Consider the following 20899-nt stretch of genomic DNA (forward strand, 5'->3'; position numbering starts at 1 on the left):
GTTCGTGGGGTTAGACTCCCCGTCCCCAAGACTACCCCCGTCCCGAGTCCTCCAGTGGAAACCGCGAGAGGAAGCAGCCCTCAGGCATTATTGCAGCGCCCCCAGTTGCTGGAGGTTCAAGGAAATCTCCGCTGCGTTCCCTTCAGACGAGTCTTCAGGCTGTTGCACAAATTAAGGTAATGGGTTTCCACGCGTTTTGACTGGGGGAGAAACCAAGAAACTAACCCTCACGTTTTCAACTAGAGTAAATATCTAAATATTTTTGCTTGCTGAAGAGATCCTGGGCTCTAAGTGTTTGGGATTGAAAACATCCAAGCCCACTTCGGTTGGCTTCGTATTCCTTGGGGGAGTGTCTTTAAAAGCACCTGCCGGCATTAAGTTTTGTGCTTTCTGAAAGAGGCAGACCGGTGCGCCTCGGAGGCTTTTACAATCTGGACTGAGAATTGTGTGAGTGGCCCCAGGATCGTCAATTAACTCTTCATTTCCCTAGTGCCGCTAGCAGCCTGGCCACGGCGGCGGCTGCGACGACCCAGGCGTCGCCGGGCCTCAGGAGAGAGCCCGGAGCCCCGGGAGGGCGGTGGGCGCCCCGGGAGCGGCAAGAGCGACTCGGGCACCCCGTATCGGCGGTTCCGCGGACGCCTCGCGCTCCGGGGAAAGACCCACGGGACGGCGGGCGAGGGCGCGGGGCGGGGACGCGGGGTCCGGGCCGGCCGGGGGCGCCGTCGGCTGGGCTCGCGCAGCCGCACTCGGCGCGCCGACTCCGGGCTCCTCCTCCCGGCTCCGTAGTAAGCATGGCGGCGGCGGCGTTCGTGGTCCCTCGGGTGAAACAGAAAGCGGGAGCTACGCGGAGAGGGAGCGAAGAGCGGGGCTGAGGCGGTACCGTCACTGCCGGGAAACCACCCCAACAGTCAGTGCGCCTGCGGCCGCGGCGGCCCCGAGAGCTGGCTCTGCCTCTGAGGTGGAGCGGGAACGATCAGGAACCCAAAGAAAAGGCGCCGGGGTAACCGCCTTCCTCCGCCTCAGAGCGGCGTGACTCGGAGGTGAGGGCGCGGGCGCTCCTTTGGGGAAAGGCGGGGGAGACCGACGCGTCCCGTTCCCGTCCCGCCTCGGAGCAGGCGCCAAGAAAACCGTTAGGCTGGGTGTGAGGGGCCGGGGCGCCGAGCGGGGCTCGGGCCCGTCGAGGGGCCCGGCCCACCCGGTCCTGTGAGCGCGCGCTGGGCCGAGGGGAGTGGGCCGCGGGCGGGACCCGTCCCCTCGTCCGGCACCTGCTGGGCCCGAGTCTCGCCTGGAGGCGCTCGCGGGGGCGCGGCCGCGGCCCCGCCACCAGCCCGCTGAGGCGGCACGGGGGCGCGGGCGGCCCTCCCTCCGCCCCCCTGGCCCGCGGCCCGCGGCCCGCGGCGAGCAGCGCCTCTGCCGACGGTGCAGGGGGGTCGGTTGCGGAGCCCTCCGGAGAGGATCGCCGGGCAGCCTCGGCGCCTTCGGCTTTGGCCGCCGGGCAGCCGCCGAACTTGAACGCTCCTCTGAAGAGAGTGTCCCCCGCTCCTGTTGGGGTTAAAACCTCGAAAACCCGCCCTTGTGCTTTTGATCCTGTTTGGCCGGTGCCAGTACCTGGCCGTTCCTCCAGCCGGCGGAGTTAACCACCTGTTCAGTCGGGGGGTGGACTCCAGGCTGCAGTCCTCGCCCTGTTTAACAACCTGGATCTTTGAACTTTTAACACGGCTGTGAAAGGACGTCATGTGTTAGGTAAAGGAAAATGAACACATAATTTAGCCATAAAATCGCGGGCAGAACGGCGGCGGTTTTAATTAACGTAGTCGTTAGTCTTTCTTTTATTAATCTATTAGCGTTAAAAGCCTTGGGATATTTTTCTGTGGGGGGAGGGGAGGTGATGGATAATGGGGTGCCAGGAATCGTAAATCCGGGATTTTCTTTTGTGAAATTTCATGTGAGTTCCTTTGGACACCTTTGTGTCTGAGCATCTATTAACTAAGAATACTAGGCTGGCAAGATTTTTTTTTTTTTAACTGTATAATCCTCATGTACGTGTAGACTGTGGACACTGAAAACCGAGCGGTATAATTATTTTGCTTCTTCCCGTGGTCTGTGTTTTTAGCTCTTGAAAGCAAAATTGGTGTGTGTTTTTCTGTATTATAAGAATGAAATAACAGAAGTTGCACTGTTACTATAATATTTTATCACCATGATAGTACCAGCACTAGTGCTAAACATATGCCACCCAGGAGTTGGAGCCATATGTTAGGCAGAAACTAATTGAGTTTTGTGGCTGTGATCTTGTATTTGGATAAATATTTAGTTTTTGTGTATTTGGTAAATCTGTAGTTCTGCCATCATGTAAGTTTTAAAATCACCTAAAAATAGTCCAGAGAAATGAGTCCCCTGCTTTTTTGATATTTTCTTGGTTGGTTTGATTTTTCTCAAGTAATGAGATAAAGTGCCCACTGAGACAGATGGTGGACTTAAAACAGTGATAAAAAGGATTTTTAACACATCTTTTATAACATAGAACCTAAATTTTGCTTTCAGTTTCTTAGCCCACTGATAATTCTTGCTATCACCTCTTATACTAGTTACTGGGAAGAAGGGGTGATGACTTGACAGGAAAAAGATTTTGTTAAAATTTTTATAAATAATTATATGTTTAAGAATTTTAGCACTATCACAAATGTTACGAAATTTTCTTCTTTGCCTTCATAGAACGTCTCTCAGTTTTCTTGTGTAGGTTAGCTGAACATTTTTTATCCCAGGCTTGCTGCTTTTAACCACCTGTATGCTTCTGAATGAACTCCCCCTTTTCCTCTTTTGTCTGAACCCTCAAAAATCATTAACTGTTCAGGAAAAATAAATTTCTGCTTGACATTGGCTTCAATCAAACATAATTACAGGGGTAACTTGCTTCTCACAAATTGATGATATGCATTTGAAAAAACAGATTCTAGGATTATCTTGTGGTGTCATCTGTCTCATCACTTTCCCCCTTTGTATGAGTAAGTGAAAGCTGATTTATTTTATCACGCATTTAGTGATTGCATTTTAATTTTTAAAGTTCTGAAGTAATATTGAGCATATTTTATTACTAATTAAGAAAAAATTTCTCCCTTTTTAACCAACCAGGCAGAGGTCAGGATTGAGAGGCTGTAAAACTGGGAAAAAAGACAAGGGGTGCATGATTAATATTCTCATCATCTTTTGTAGCTTCACTTAGGTAAAGAGCATTTAATTTATAATTTATTTTAGACTTATGGGTAATAGGCCTTTTAAAAAAATATTTGTATTTTTTTAATGTGCATACATCCAAGGCTTGTGCATCTTCTATTTTGCCTATATTTTTAAAATACAGTTTGATGAAGTAACCTAAAGGTTTTGTTTTTTCTTTAATGTTCTTGGTACATTTTTCTATGAAAATGAGTCTAGTTGATATCTTTGAGCACGATGTAGGGATATGCATGTGATTTCCAATTTTATTAGCCAGGTAATCAAAAGATAAATGATAGCTTTTTTTTTCCCTCTAGCAGTCTCTAGCAGACTTCAAATAAATTCGCAATATTGTAAATCCAAAGGTTTAGAATACTCTGCATGTGATTCCATTGAGTCTTTTAGTGCTTCATTTTATCACATTGCAAAAAGAAAAAGCAAAATGGCCCCTGTGGATATCAGTGTCAAGAGCTGCCTGTTAAAAAGAAATTAATGACCAATAGTGTTGAAAGACAATTTCTTTTTACCTGTATTGGGAGCTTTTATAATTTTCTTAGTATTTTGGTCTCATTTTAGAGTGTTGTGCTGTGGTCTCTTTATCCCTTGATCTTTATCTCTATCCTCCTACTAGTAGTTTTGCTTATCTTTCACGTATACTTTCTAAGTTTGTGTAGTCTTACGGTCTTCCATTCAGTTCCTTTGTAGGTGTCTTCCTTTGATATTTCCAGTTACTTATCACCCATTACCAGTCCTCAGGCTGTTTTTTCTCCAAGATAGAGAGATGCACTTGGGAGATGACACATACTCAGAGGATGATGAGCTGCTATTAGAGTGGGGATACAAAAGCAATGGATGTGTTTCCTTCCTTCAAGTAGTTTATGGACTAGTTGGGGATACTAGACGAACACACAAGAAATCATTAGCAAAAATATAAGATGGCATTACTAAATTGTGTGGCAAGGACTGTAATTTAAAGGAAAGTGAGGCCACTGAGGGCTAGAATGATCCTGGAAGGCATTTAAAGGAAGTCAGACTTGAAGCTTAGGAAGAATTTAGATATCTAGCAAAAGGAAAGACATTCCAAAAAAGATTGACAGAGCTGGAAGTAATAGCAAGGATACCAGTCTGAGAGCATCCATGGATAAGTATCAGGAGGAAGAAGGAAAGAAGGTAAAAAAGTCAAGATTTTGGCTAAGTCTCATGGCATGGTCAACAGAGGAATAGGCAGGGTTGGACAGGACAGTTGAGCTGTATCATTATGAACCTATCATTGAAAGAATGCTACATCTGCCTTGACATATTAATAACTTAAGCTTTATGTGTGAGAAATAGCTTATATGTTTTATATGTATGTTTATTACAGTTTAAATCAGGAATCAGCAGACTTTTTATGTAGAGTGCCAGATAGTTAATATTTTAGGCCTTGTGGGCCATTTACAGTCTCTGTTGAATATCCTTTTTTGTTTGTTTTTTTACAATCATAGGATTTGGCCAGCAGGCCTAGTTTGCTGACTCTTGGCTAATAATTGGCTAGGTGATTGTCCATGTAGCACATAGTGTGAGCTGTCTTACATCATTTGTCTACATGGTTGTTTTGTGTGTTTTGTTATGACTATCATTTATGTTTTTTCCCCATATTGTAGTAAAAATAAAGAGAACATTCAGAAACGACTACTATTGTAATTGTTATTTTGTGGCCAAACATCTAGCATCTGCCTAGACTGTCTCAGAACTAGGAAGTGAAAGAAGAAAAGCATTTGAGCTGGGCCTTAGAGCAGTGAAAATAGCTACCCCATATCTTGATTCAACCGGCATTTTAGAAGCGTTGGCTAGGATGCTGGTCGCCTGTAAGTGACAACTGGGGAGCAGGTAGTAGGAAACCTTGTTTTTATTTTTTATTTTTAAAGTGTTTGTCATATCATATTTTTTGTTTTGTTTTTTTCTTCAGATCTTTATTGGAGTATAATTGCTTTACACTGTTGTGCCAGTTTCCACTGTACAAAAAGTGAATTAGCTGTATTTATACATATAGCCCCATATTCCCACCTTCTTGAGCCTCCCTCTCACCCTCTCTATCCCACCCCCTCTAGGTCATCACCAATCATCGAGTTGATCTCCCTGTGCTATGCAGCAGCTTCCCACTAGCCATCTCTTTTACATTTGGTGGTGTATATATGTCAGCGCTACTCTCTCACTTCATTCCAGCTTCCCCACCCCCACCCCGTGTCCTCAAGTCGGTTCTCTACATCTGCGTCTTTATTCTTGCCCTGCCCCTGGGCTTATCAGTACAGTTTTTTTAGATTTCGTACATATGCATTAACATACAGTATTTGTTTTTCTCTTTCAGACTTACATCACTCTGTATGATAGACTCTAGGTCCATCCACCTCACTACAAATAACTCAGTTTTGTTTCTTTTTATGGCTAATAGTCTATTGTATATATGTGTCACATCTTTATCCATTCATCTGTTGATGGACATTTAGGTTGCTTCCATGTCCTGGCTATTGTAAATAGTGCTGCAGTGAACATTGTTGTACATGTATCTTTTTGAATTATGGTTTTCTCCCAGTATATGCCCAGTAGTGGGATTGCTGGGTCATATGGTAGTTCTATTTTTAGGGAAAGATTGTTTTTAAAAGTAGTCTAGAATGAGTTAGTGAAGAGACAGACAGTTGGACATCCCTCAATAACTCCGAGTCATTGTGTTATAGAATAGTCTAATAATTGATATTTACATTGATGAGTTTGAGTCATCAAGAAAAGATTGTATCATGTGTAGATTAACACAAAGAAAAAAGACCTAGAAATCTTTTAAAATATTTTCATTATGATTGTTTAAAGATAAGTTACAGTGATTTAAAGGATAAGTATCAGTCATTTTGAAAATTCATTTACATGAAATATCTCTTTGAAGTTTCTAAATTTACAGGTGTGTATTTCTAAGGCAATTCTATTTCCTTCAGCACATTGTGTTTCATGTACCATTACCAGGTAGATAGTGGTGCCTCAGGTTACGTTTCCATGAATAAATTGGCAAAGGTTACTCTATATTTTGTATTACCAAGAAAGTAAGAATATAGCATAAGAACATTCTTTGATTCAACAGGCATTGGTAAATACATTCTGTATATCAGAGATAGTATTAGGTACTGGGAAAAGTAAAGATGTATAAGATGGAGAGCTGTCTGGATAAAATCAGTGGTGTTTCTTTTTTTCCTCTTAAAAATATTAAAAAGCAAACAAACCAACAAAATCCCAAAACTTAAGTTAACATTTGTCCTTTTTCTTATGTTAGCATTTCCCATACTTTTTAAATGTATGTACTGTCTTTAAGTTTTAAGGTGGTACAAACCTTTTGAAGTAAATTTCAGCCTTCATGAATTGCTACCTAGTAAAAGTTTGGCTTCTTAAATTTTGCTTTAAGAAGAAATTAACAATTCACTCTCCCACCACCCTTTTGTCAGTACTTGAAACAACTTCATTATTCCAGCTGTTTCCGTTTCCTAGATAGGAGATAAAGTACCTTGGATCTTAGTTCCAGCTTCACCCTTATTGAGCCATATGATCTCAGATTAGTTTTTTTCAATCTTAGGTTCCTAATTCTTAAAATGGAGAATAGTATCTATCCTGTTTTCTCCACAGAAATATTATGAGCGACCAAAGAGATGTTGGGAACCATGACAATATTAAAGTACCATATGTGTTTACATTAATACTACTACATTAAAAGCGATGCAGCCTTTTTTTTTAGTAAGACCAGAAATCATGAGTTCAAGTTTTATTCTCTGAAGTTCTGTAAATATAGTATTCCAATAAACATTTAGTTTAGTAAAACATTTTAACTGCCTTCTTGACAAAGAGAATGCACATTTTAAAAGCTTTCTTTCCATTCTTGTTAATCTTTCAGTGTGGTCCGTATCCAATGCCTCTGTTCTTCTTTGCAAGAGAATACTAACCTTCTATTCCAAGGAAATTCAGCTATTCTTTCCACAGTGGGATAAAAATATGCAAAAGTGAATTCCTTATGGTTTTCTTTTTTTCAAGTAGAAGACTATTTCTGTATCTATAGTAATAAGATCCATTTGAACTCTTACCGGAAGGTTGATTATTTTTTTTAAAAACTCCTATATAGACCTGCCAGATATGTGATAGTGCTCTCATTTTACAGATGAAACTATTACTTCTGATTGACTTCCATCTCTCTTCCTCCCTCACTTCTTGAGATTGCTTATGTGCTAGTTCTTAGAAATATAAAATATGATGTGTACTTTGAAATAAACCTTGTTGTAAAGTTATCTAACTTTGATATATTAGATTGTGTTAATCAGCCTCCATTAGAAGTGTCTGAAAGTTACTGTTTTCTGTTTTCCTTCTTCAGAATCCACATTTTAGTATATATTTGAACAGAATAATTTAAACAATTTAAGTGATTTCTTAGTGAAATCCAATTCCCCAGTAAAGAGAAAAAAAATCTTCCTATTTCTCTGAGGGCTCTAAACATATGTTTAAGTACATTTTAAAGCACAGTCAAGACTTTTCTTTAAAAAGTAATTATATGCTTTCTTTTGCAGAAATAGATGTCATATACAAAACTGTACTTTTGTTGAGATCTAGCTTGAAGGAGTAGTCATTTCAAAATCAGTTTCTCTTAAGATTGGCTTAAATAAAAATAAAAGTGAAAACATAATTTATAATTTGTGATTTCATTACATTTATATTTTCTAGATTTTTTTTGGTTTGCTTTTGATAGCCATTCTTTTTTGTTTTCCAAAGATGTTTTCATTTTTATTTTATATTGGAATATAGTTGATTAACAGTGTTGTGTTAGTTTCAGGTGTACAGCAGAGTGATTCAGTTATACATATACATGTATCTATTCTTTTTCAAATTCTTTCCCATTTAGGTTATTACAGAGTATTGAACAGAGTTCCCTGTGCTATACAGTAGGTCCTTGTTTGTTATCTTTTTTAAATATAGCAGTGTATACATGTCAATCCCAAACTCCCAATCTATTCTTCCCCCCATCCTTCCCCACTGGTAACCTTAAGTTCATTCTCTAAGATTGTGAGTCTTTTTCGTGACAGCCATTCTCAGTTACAGTTTCATTCTTAAGACCTGATTTTTTTCCATGTAATATTTTCATTTGCAATATATGCTTTTTTCTTACATTTTAGTTAATAAAATATATTTTTGTTTCTTCTGTGTTAGGACTAGCTATTTCCAATACTTTAGATTAGTAGATAAATCATTATTCCTCAAATGCCATAGTATGCTAACAATTTTATTTTTTTATTGATTACTTGAACCTGATCAAAAACTGGTCTAATCTGTGTGATAGAGTAGACTTTGAATAAAATGTACGGGCAACTGTCCCTCTAGTTCATCTTCAGGCTGCTTCCAGACTAATATTTCAGTAATATGAATTTGTTCAAATCATTGCTCAATTTTAGATGTTAAAAGCATACTACAGTTCCTGCTGCATCAATTATAATGTCTTCTATCTCTATTTTAGGGTTTATACTCTGTTGGTATCCTGTGAATGTATCTGTTTACCACCACATCCCAACTTTGTAGGATAAAGAGCATATGTTCTACATTAAGCAGATATAGGTTTGCTTGTTGGCTGCTTCCCTTACTGGCTGTATATAAACATGAGCATGTTACTTTTACCTCCAGGAGCCTTAGTTTCTTCACTTTAAAGAGGAGTGATATAGGATTTATCTCCTAGAATTAGCTGTTATAGGGATTAAAAGAAAGAGCCCATTTAACATAAGTAAAATGCTTGACATAGGATATTTATATCTAGAACTTTGATAGACATTTCTAATCATTGTTACCCAGGTATCCAAATTCTTGTTTTCACCACTCATTTATTTATTCATCTATCATTTGTTAAAAACTTTAAATGTCCTAGATACTTAGAATATGAATGTCACAAAAATGAGTATCGTATTCCTTTTCCTCTAGCAGCTCACACACTAGGATGAGGGATAAAGACGTGTAAACAAATACATATTCTAAAATAATTAAAAGTAAATAAAATACCTCTTCTCTTGTCTCTCTTCCCTTGTGTGAATCCTTCCTGTAGTTTTGGACTGAACTTCCATATGTTTCCATAATATGCTCAGAATATCATGACTGTGTGTATAACATACTATAGCATATTTTTTTTTTACTTGCCTGTCTCGTCTATTAGACTGTGAACTCCTTGATTTTGAACATACTTCTCATGTTGGCAGTTTTATTGTTGTTGTTTTTCTGTAAAGAAGCAGATAGCAAATATTTTAGGCTTTGTGGCCATAATGCCACTGTTGCAACTACTTAACTATGGTGTAGGAGCATAAAAATCGCCATAGATAAATTATAAATGTTGTGTATAACTGTGTCCCAATAAAACTTTATTTATAAAAAGCAGGCAGGAGGCCAGATTCAGTGCACAGGTCTTAGTTTGCTGACCCCTGCAATGCCACGTACCTTATGGCTGGCAAATATAATGTACTCAGTAAATGATAATAATTAATATATATTAAATGCTTTCTGTGTTCTGTGTACTATTCTAAACAGCTTTTCATGTATCAGTTTACTTAATTCTTAAAACAACTCTCTGAGGAACCTATTATTGTCATCATTTTAAAAATGAGGAAACTGAAGCACAAAGAAGTTAAATAACACACCTAAAATCATACAACTAGTTAGTGAAAGATTTGGGATTTGAACCCAAGCATTCTGACTCCGGAGCCTAGCTTTGAATCATTAAATCATGCCAGTTCTGATATGTTGAATCCCAGGAGTATAATATTGATTCAATAATAGGAAACATATTAATATAATTCACTATACTGGTAGGTTAAAAGGGAAAACAGTATGTTTATCTCTTTGGTACTAAAAAAAAAAAATCATTTTCTAAAATTCAGTTATCCCTGACAACTCTTCATCAGCAAGAAATAATCTTGTAAAGGGTCTCTACCAGAAACCTGTATTAAATGTCATAGTGAAATATTAGAAGTACTTTCATTAAAAAATAGGAACAATGGTAGAAGTCTCAGCCAGTGCATTAAGAAACAAGAAAAATAAGTAGCCTCTAAATAATGGGGAAGAGGAGTGAGGTAGAATATATCGCTGCTGTTATTTGCAGTTGATATGATTATCTACTTAGACAAGACAGGCAACAGAAGATGATTTGAGTCAAGAAGAGATTTCAGTAAACCAACTGCCTGTGAGATAAACTTAGAAGATTCATTAGCTTTCTTATACACCAGCAATAACCAGCTATGCAAAACAGTAAGAAAAGTAGAAGCTTAAATTATAAAATACTTAAGAAATTTTAAAAATATTCAGCACCATCTGAAGAAAACTACAAGAAGTCTGAATGGATGGAGGAATAGTATATTCCTTAATGTGAGAACTTAATACTATAAAATTAGCAGTTGCCACCAAATTAATAAAGTCATTTTAATCCTAATTAGAAATCCAACAGGATTTTTAAAATGGAATTTGACAAACTGATGTTTCAAGTTTTGAGAAGGAAAAATGCTCAAGAATGGCCAGATAAAATTTCAAAAAGAAGCATAACAAAGGGGTACTTCCCCATCAAAGATTAAAATATAGTGTGTAATTATAATTATTAAATAATAAGCTTTTGGAGTGGGAATGAGCATGTTGATCAGAGGAACAGAAAAAGGAATTCAGGAGAAACTCCATGGTTACAGAATTTATTATATAATAAACAAGTGAGTAATGGAAGAGTAGTCTATAAATCATGTGGGACAACTGGCTGTCCAGTGGATGTAAAGATAATTAGGTACTCATTTTGTGGCACTCTCAAAACTAAGTTTCAGTTGGACTAAATATAAGTAAAAAATAAAATGGCAAAACTTTTGAAAGAAGTGAATTAAAAAAAGTCAGGATAATGAAAGTCTTTTCAAATGAGCCATCAAACTTAGATGCCTTTTAAAAAGGTAAGCAATAGACTGGGATAAAATATTTGACATGGTAGACAAAGTTAATATTCAGAGTATACAGGTATGTCTACAAATTAACCAAGTCAACCTGGTAGAAAATGAGAGTGGATAAGTAGGAAATTCATAGAAGTAGAAATATAGCCTATAAAGTTTTTTTTAATAGATTTATTTATTTATTTGTTTGTTTATTTTATTGGCTGTGTTGGGTCTTTTTTGCTGTGTGCGGGCGTTCTTTTAGTTGCGGTGAGTGGGGGCTACTCTTCATTGTGGTGCGCTGGCTCCTCAGTGCTGTGGCTTCTCTTGTTGCGGAGCACGGGCTCTAGGTGCATGGGCTTCAGTAGTTGCAGCACGTGGGCTCAATAGTTGTGGCTCATGGGCTCTAAAGCGCAGGCTCAATAGTTGTGGCGCACGGGCTTAGTTGCTCTGCGGCATGTGGGATCTTCCTGGAGTAGGGATTGAACCCGTGTCCCCTGCATTGGCAGGCGGATTCTTAACCACCTAGGAAGCCCACCTATAAAGTTTTGAAGAAATATTCAAACACACCACTAATAAGAGAAATTCAAAACATCAATGAGATTTTTTTTTTTTAATCTTTGCTAATAAAATTGGCAGAAATTGGAAAATCTTAGTATCAGTAGGTGTCGGATTGGAAAGTAGGCACTCAAACTATTGAACAGAGTATTTACCCTTCATCTTTTTAGGGTAAAAGTTTAGCTGTATCTATCAATTTTGAAAGGACATACTTCTAAGCCAAAAGTTTCATTTCTGTGTATCTATAATACAGAAATACTATCATAGGATCATAGAGAATGTTACCTGATTGTTCCTTGCAGAGGAAGAAAGATATGAAGAAAAGTGAAAGCATTTTGTGTTCATCATTAGAATAAATTATAGTATGCCCTCATAGTAGAATATTAGCCATGGGGAAAAAAATGAAGTAGCTACAGATTTAATTCTTTAGGAAACTCAAGATATTTTACATGGAAAAGCAAGACACTGACCAGTACATGCAGTCACATTTAAACCACTCCCCTAAACCTCATACACACATAAATGCAGAGAAAAAGTCTGAAAGGATACATTCCACAGTGGGTAGCTGTGGAAATGGGAGTTGTGATGGGGCAGGAGTTTAAAATAATGTCTCTACGTATGTTTTTAAGTATAAAACATACAATTTGTGATGTAACATATAATAGAACAAAAGATGGTTTGGATGTGGTGATTGTGACTAGTCCTTATTAGAACCATACCTTCTAGTTGGCCAGCCTTCGTTTATGTCTGTTTCCCTGTGTGATTTTTAACAGCAGCTCCTTTCACTCACAAAAGCTTCCCCGTTAGTGTCTGAAGTCATTGGTGCTTTTAAAAAGAACAATTTCAGTGTAGTGTTGGGTCTGAAGCTGTTACAGCAGGTTAAAGAAGTGAGAATTGTAGGCTAGTGAGTGTAGGCTCAACCTTTATATAACCATATCTGCCAACCAGGACAATTTTATACTTTATTTTTTGAGTTTCTATTATAAAAGCAATTTTCTCTTTCAAATATAAAATTATAATTTTGAATATAGTTGTTTCCAAGTCTTGTGTGCCTGGATATTTTGATCTCCCTTTTTAATATTAGAACCTAATATTTTGGGAAAGTTGGTGGTAAATTTCAAGAGAGATGTCAGCTTAAACTGAAGACAAAGCAAAGAAAAGGAAGATTTTAAAGATAAGATGAGGAAAGATGAGCATATTTAGGCAGTAATTTTTAGCTCAGGCGTAGTTGTATCTTTATAAACAAAGAATGTGGTTATCTCAGAAAGGACAACATTAAAATACTGGGTCCTAGGGACTTCCTTGGTGGCGCAGTGGTTAAGAATCCTCCTGCCAACACAGGGGACACGGGTTCAATCCCTGGCCCGGGAAGATCCCACATGCCACGGAGCAACTAAGCTCATATGCCACAACTACTGAGCCTGTGCTCTAGAGCCTGCGAGCCACAACTACTGAGCCCACGTGCCACAACTGTTGAAGCCCATGAGCCTAGAGCCCATGTTCTGCAGTAAGAGAAGCCACTGCAATGAGAAGCCCTTGCACCACAATGAAGAGTAGCCCCCACTCATTGCAACTAGAGAAAAGCCTGCACGCAGCAATGAAGACCCAACGTAGCCAATAAAATAAATAAAATAAAATAAAATAAAATAAAATACTGGGTTCTACAGACAAATCTTTCTTCTCATGGAAAATACAGAAATGTTTCTTGATTTTCTTATGATAAAATTCTCTATTTGGGAGACACTAATGAAGGAAATGTGTTAAATATGGTGAAGTTATAGTAAAACAGCTTTTACAGAAGAATTCACACCTTTTGGTTGTGAACCTACATGCTAAGGTGTTCATTTAGAAAATATTCAGAAACTGCTGTTTTTCAGTCTTCAACCCAAAATCATTCTGATAGACATAACCAAGAATCTGAAATTCTGAAAAAGCAAAGTAAATAATCTAAATATATAAGCTAGTATTCTACAAAAGGGCAATAAAATATTTGTAGGTGAAAATAGAATTGTCCCACATGTAATTACATTGTGCTCTAAAGGTAACCCAAGTGCTCTGAAAATAGCACTAGACAGCTAGGAGCTGTAAAATGGGATTTAAGCAGTACAGCTGTTGCTCAGCATCTGCAGAGAATTGGTTCCAGGACCCCTGCAGATGCTCATCTTCTTTTATTAAATGATGTAGTACAATAGAGTTGGATATCTACACGATCCGCACCTACAGCTATGGAGGGCCGACTGTACTTAAAAAAAATATCTGTTGGACTTATTTATGTGCACATTATCTGTCTTTTAACAGATTGGAGTTAATTTCTTGGAAGAAATCCTGCTCTCTTTTCCCATAGTTTCCTAAGAAGTATCTTTGTGATTTTTTTTTTCATCAAGATTGCTTTTGAAGTTTTCATGTTAGTATTAAGGTGTGATTTCTTAGTGGAGGGGCTGGAGCTGTATCTCCTGACTGCTTATTAAATTAAGTTATATTTAGTATATCTGACTAAGGAGAATAATGGCAGTGGCCCTCAAACTCTCAACCCTTATTTTAAACCTCTGTTCACTTAAGAGGGGTAAAAGACTGAGGCCCACCCATCCAACCCACTTTCACCTTTCCTTTCCAGTGAACGAGTAATTGGAGAAGAATAAGATAAATGTTATAGTAAATTTGTTGCTGACAATCTTTATAAATTGCCACTTATGGTTTAAGAAAATGAGTATATATATTTGCTTTTATTAGATTAAACCATATAAAATTATTTTAATGTTTCTTACCTTAAGTCGCAATTTCATGTGGTTCAACCTATTATATTACAGAACTGTGCCCTATAATCACTGCTCTCTATATAAAAATACATTATTGCACGTACCAGAAAAATATGTTGTAAGTTATTTAATGTAAATTCATAAGCAGCACATTGCTTATGAAATGTCACCATATAAGCCAAATTGCAAAGTTTATGAATACACCTACTTAAGCAACAAGGATAAAAATGATAAGCCAAAAGTATTATTAATTCATATACGCATCATTGGACACTATAGGGTTAATCAATCAACCAGCTCCAAAAACTAAATTAAATATGAGAATGATAAGCTAAACATAGTAATTGCTAAATAAAAGCTATTAGATTTAAAACCATGACCAGTTGAAGACACTGCAAAAGCCAGAACTAATTGAAGAGAGCACTGATGATAAACAGATAACAAAGTATCCTTCCCAGAAATTGTGATAATCCTGTCTGTGTTGCATGGCAGCCAGATGTCTTAGTAGAATCCTGAATCAGAGGCCCAACTAGTCTCCAGAAATATATTAATTATAGTTTACAGATAACACATTTTTTTAGTCAATAAGAACTCACTCTGTAAGTTGCTGGTAAGTAATACTTAGCCTTACACAGAAATCTAAGAAAACAGGTGTCATTTTCCCAAAATATCTGTGAAAAGAATATTGATTTTTTTTTTTTAGTTCAGGGTATATCAAGAGCACTCTGGCTTCCACTGGTGAACCCAGACCCTACTTTTTAAAATGCTTTTAAAGCATTGCTGTTTGTGTTCTACTTGTGGTAAATTCATTTACCTTTCTTATGCCCATTGGGTACATTAAAAATTAAGAGTAGTGAATTCAGTTCCCTGTCAAGATGGAGTAAGGCAGACTAAACTTACTCTTCTATCTGAAACAACTAAAAAAAAACTAGAAAAAACATATATGAAACAGTGGCATTCAAGATGTTAGACATCACACAGTAGGAGAGGGAAAACATGATGAGCCTTAAGATTGGCCTTGCTTATTGCCTGGAGAAAGTTCCCAGGACATGGCGGGGGGGGGTCCCAAGTAGGTCTCAGCTCCCTGAGTTGAGGTGAAGCTGGCAGTCCAAAGAGAATACAGTGTGCAGGTCCAAGTACCAGAGAAGAGAATGCTAAATATAAAAAGGACTTCAATGATTTGGAGAAGGTCCCCCTTGAGTATTCAGCACAGTACTGGTAAGTGCAGACATGTAAGGAACTGTCCAGGGCTAGAGAAAGAGTCACCTAAAAGGGTTGTATATTAAATAAAACAGTATCCAAGGCTATAGAAGGCCAAAAATAATGCCTGTAACCACCAGCCAGAGTAGAAAGCCTCATAATTCTCAGGGCTTTTGATAGAGTACTCTGGAGGGTCTTGGCTCAGTGGTGGGGAAAAATTAACCCTAGGCTAAATGTAGCTCTGTTCCTGCCTAATACAAGAATATAACTCTGTTCTTGCCTAAAGCAAGACCCAAAAGGATCAAACTGTTTCTAAGTCACTTAGCCACATCTCACAGCAAAGCTCAAGAATATTTAATAGGAGTATAAAAATATCCATCAGCCAGCAAGGTAGAATTTACAGTGACTGACGTTTAGTCAAAACTACTAAGCTTGCAAAGAAGCAGAAGAGTACAAACCACAATGGGAAAAATCAGTCACTTGAAACTGGCCCCAAAATGACATTGATGATGAATTAATAGTCAAGAACATTAAAATAGTTGTGACTGTATTCAGTATGTTGGAGAAGCTAGAGGAAAAATTGAACATGTTATGTAGAAGTACCTTCTAGATTAAAATTACAGTGTCAGGGATTTCCCTGGTGGCGCAGTAGTTAAAAATCTGCCTGCCACTTCAAGGGACACAGGTTTGATCCCTGGTCCGGGAAGATCCCACATGCTGCAGAGTAGCTAAGCCTGTACACCACAACTACTGAGCCTGCACTCTAGAGCTCACTAGCTACAACTGTTGAGCCTGCATGCCACAACTACTGAAGCCTGCATGCCTAGAGCCTGTGCTCCGCAACAAGAGAAGTCACCGCATTGAGAATCCCACATGCCAGAACGAAGAGTAGCCCTGCTTGCCACAACTGGAGAAAGCCCACGTGCAGCAACAAAGACCCAACACAGCCAAAAAATAAGCAAGTAACTAAGTAAAATTACAGTGTCAAAGACAAGATACATTGGATAGGATTAATGGCATGTTAGACATTGCCAAAGAAAAGATTAGTGGGTGAGAAGACATAGCAATAGAAACTGTGGAAAGTGGAAACACAGAGAAAAGAGAATTGTTTAAAAAGGTGAACTGGAGGGGCTTCCTAGGTGGTGCAGTGGTTAAGAACCCACCTGCCAATGCAGGGGACATGGGTTTGATCCCTGCTCCAGGAAGATCCCACATGCCGCAGAGCAACTAAGCCCATGTGCCGCAACTATTGTGCCTGCGTTTTAGAGCCTGTGAGCCACAGCTATTGAGCCTGTGTGCTGCGACTACTGAAGCCCATGCGCCTAGAGCCCGTGCTCCGCAACAAGAGAAGCCACAGCAGTGAGGAGCCCACACACCACAATGAAGAGTAGCCTTTTCTCACCACAGCTAGAGAAGCCCATGTGCAGCAACAAAGACAACACAGCCAATAAATAAATAAAATAAAATAAATAAAAGGTGAACTGGAAAAATATTTGAAGAAATTGAGATTTTTCTGAATTTGATAAAAACTGTAAGAAGCATGATAAGCACAAGAAAGATATATGTCTCAAAGGAATCATAATTAAATCACTTAAGTGATAGAGGAAAAAATCTAAAGCAGCCAACATTAATACAGGACAAAGATAAGGATAATAGCAGATTTCTCATCAGGAGTGATGTAAACTAGAAAATAATGGAGCAATATCTTTAAAACACTCACAAAGAAAAATAATGTCAACCTAGGATTCTTTACCCAGTAAGAATATCTTTCAAAAACAAAGGCAAAGTAGTGATTTTTCAAACATGCAATAGCTGAAATAGTTAATTACCTTTAGTCCTGTACTGAGTGACATGTTAAATGAAGTCCTTCAAGCAGAGCAAAGTTGATTTGAACCATATGGATACCTGTACCTAAGGAAAGGAAGGAGGAAATGATAATTATGTGGGTAAATATATGATTTTAAAATTATTATTTAGGTATTTTCAAAGGACAGTTGACTGTTTAACATGATAATGATAATGACTGGAGTTTATAACATGGAAAATTAAAGTATATCATAATAATGGTGCAAAGAAGGGGAGAAAGGGCAAATATATTGTTGTTAAGGTTCTGATACATATACCTGAAATAGTAAATTAAACTGTGATTAGTTAGATTGTGAAACATTAGTCTGTAATAAGTTAAAGATGCATGTTATAAACCCTAAAGCAACCACTAAAAAAGAATTATAGTCTATAAAGCCAACTGGGATATAAAATGATATAGTAAAAAATAATCGAAGACAAAGCAGTCTGTTTTAATAAACCCTGCAGGTGATTCTGATACATGCCAAAGTTTGAAAACCGTGGTCTTAGAGCAGCAGTGAAACATTACATACTTAGTTACTGGTAGTAGTAGAACTTATTTCAAGAAATCTCGCAGGATGGCATACTTAAAATTTGTGTATTTCATCACGTGTAAATTTTGCCTTCAAAAAAGAGTTAAACAAATACTGAATAGTAGTTACTAAAACATGCCTGAAGTGTTTAGGGGTAAAGTATACTGATGTCTGCAACTTTGAAATGCATTTTTAAAAAAGATGGATAGAGGAATGCATGTGATAAAGGAAAAATGTTAACTTTAGTATCTAGATGGCAAGTATGTGGTATTTAATTATTTCAGCTTTCCTATAGGTTTGAAATTTTTCATGATAAAATATAAAATTCTCACAGTTAAATTTTTGTGCAAGATTTTGAAATGTGCCCAGATGTGCTCTTAGACAATGATGGGTGGTAATAAAATTTTAGCATCTTAACAGTAATTACGGGCAGATATAGAAGACTGTGTTTTAATATATTGATACTGCATTTGTTTATCCTAGAAATTGGCTATTTGAGATATTTCTACTCAAATTAAAATTGGATATTAAAATATGATCTCATTAATGTTCTCTGTTATCTCCATTGATTGATTCAATATGTCAAGATGAAAATGTTCATTGGTTATACCTACATGATCTAGTTATCATTACTTTTAAAAATATACACAATTTATTGGTTTTTAAAACATTTTGTTATAGAAGTCATACCAATCAAATGGAAAGTATTTATGTTAAAAGAGGTTTTAAAAACCATGAAAGTGAATAGTAATGTGTACATTTAATATGAATCTTGATTCGAACAAATTTTAGACAATTTGAAATTTGAACACTGTATTTGATGATTTAAGGAATTATTGATTTTTATTTATGGTAATGGTCTTGTGGGGGGGGTTTCCTGTATATATTTTTAAAAAGTCCTTATCTTTCAGAGGTACATACTGAAATATTTGCAGATGAAAGCACTTCAAAAAATACAAGATGGGAAGAAGTATGTGGTGGTAGAGATGAAACTAGACTGGCCATGAGTTGAAATGGTTGAAGCTGGGTGATGAGGACATGGTCGTTCATTATACTAACATGTTTACTTTGGAGTATGTTTGAATTTTTTTTTTTTAAGATTTATTTTTTATTTATTTTTCGCTACATTGGGTCTTCATTGCTGTGTATGGGCTTTCTGTAGTTGTGGTGAGCGGGGGTTGCTCATTGCAGTGGCTTCTATTGTGGCAGAGCATGGGCTCTAGGTGCTCAGGCTTCAGTAGTTGTAGCATGTGGGCTCAGTAGTTGTGGCACACAGGCTTAGTTGCTCTGCGGCATGTGGGATCTTCCTGGATTAGGGATTGAACCCATGTGCCCCGCATTGGCAGGCGGATTCTTAACCACTGCGCCACCAGGGACGTCCCCTAAAATTTTCCACAAATAAAAATATTTAAGAAAGATATACTAGAGGTTAAATTGAACTTGTGCAGTGTGATCTGAGACCCTAACAACCATTTAATACATTTCTATGGGAAAATATTTTCCAAGTTTTTCTGACTTCTAAATGCAGTGTTGGAAGGCAGCCTGTTTCTAAGTTGAGGACTGCTGCTTTTTTAATGTAATACTCTTCCTTATTTGATATCAATCATTGAAAATCATTGATAGCACTCTGTCTTCTTGTACAAATATAAATTTCTTCTTAAATTAAAAAAAAAAACACAACTGTCCTTTATGGCTTAATGAAAGTTCACCTTAAGATATGAAAATTTAGTTGAGGCAAAATAATGCATTAAATTAATTACATATATTTTAAAGAGTTATTTTTCTGGAATACAGTTAATGTCAGACAGGGTAATTGAAAGAATTAATTAGTCTTAGGAGAAATATAAAATCTAATATGTACTTATTGTTAAATAAAATCTGTGAAATATTTGTTTTAGGTTTCTGGTAAGACATGATAAGATGATTTTGCATAGTGATTCCTGTAACTTTCATCTCAGGAAGTTTCACTATAGGTGGTTTTAAAGTGCCCCCCCCTTAAATATTTATTTATTTATTTATTTATTTATTTATTTATTTGGCTGCGTTGGGTCTTAGTTGTGGCACAAGGGCTCTTAGTTGCAGCATGCGGGATCTAATTCCCTGACCAGGGATCAAACCTGAGCCCCCTACATTGGGAGCACAGAGTCCCAACCACTGGACCACCAGGGAAGTCCCACCCCACCCCCTTTTTTAATCTGATGTAGTCAAGTTTAGAAAGTAAAAAATGCAAATGTGGAAAAGAAAAAAAAAAGAAATAGAGATCTAAATTGGAAAAATACATTTTAGGAAATCAGTTCATAAGATAAATTGGTAATTTGGATAAAACTCCAAGTTCAAGCAAAATGTCTTAAAATTTCACTGAAAGGATATTTACATAGTTGAAAAGCCAGATATGACTCTAGTTGCCTAGGGCTTCTTAAGACTGTTCATTTTTAAATCAGAATTTTGATGAAAGTGGTATAACCATATACACAGGACAAAACAACTGGGGAAATAGACAAAAAAATACTGTAATTCCACCATCTTAATATAATTGCTACTATAATTTTAGTATTTTTACCTAATGTTTTTTCATATGTGTATTTTCAAGTAATCATAAAGTCTAGATTTAAATACACTAAATCTACTTTGGAGTGTATGATAGTCTTGTGATTTCAGATGTGGCCTTGGAGTCCTATAATCTTTAGTTTCATTGATTTAGACAAACCAAAAGACCAGAAAAATATATTGGACTTCTCAATCTAAATGTACATATTTTTCTTATGAGTCTCTCAATTACACTATAGCTGTAATTCAATAGGATCCTGCGTTGCATCTTCCCACCTACTTTTTAAACAAGTAGAGCTGAAGTTTTAAA

The 20899-nt window shown here is 37.4% G+C and overlaps 1 protein-coding gene across 2 annotated transcripts in view; it reads left to right on the plus strand.

The window, feature by feature from the left end:
- Nucleotides 1-799: 799 nt before the first annotated feature.
- Nucleotides 800-20899, plus strand: part of FNDC3A (fibronectin type III domain containing 3A) — a 165530-nt gene continuing 145430 nt past the window's right edge. For both annotated transcript variants that reach the window (XM_057707362.1, XM_057707363.1), the window contains exon 1: nucleotides 800-1040. The gene's annotated coding sequence lies outside the window, so the exon portion shown is untranslated. The remainder of the gene's footprint in view (nucleotides 1041-20899) is intronic.

The sequence above is a fragment of the Hippopotamus amphibius genome, chromosome 14, assembly GCF_030028045.1.
Source record: "Hippopotamus amphibius kiboko isolate mHipAmp2 chromosome 14, mHipAmp2.hap2, whole genome shotgun sequence".
NCBI lineage: Eukaryota > Metazoa > Chordata > Mammalia > Artiodactyla > Hippopotamidae > Hippopotamus > Hippopotamus amphibius.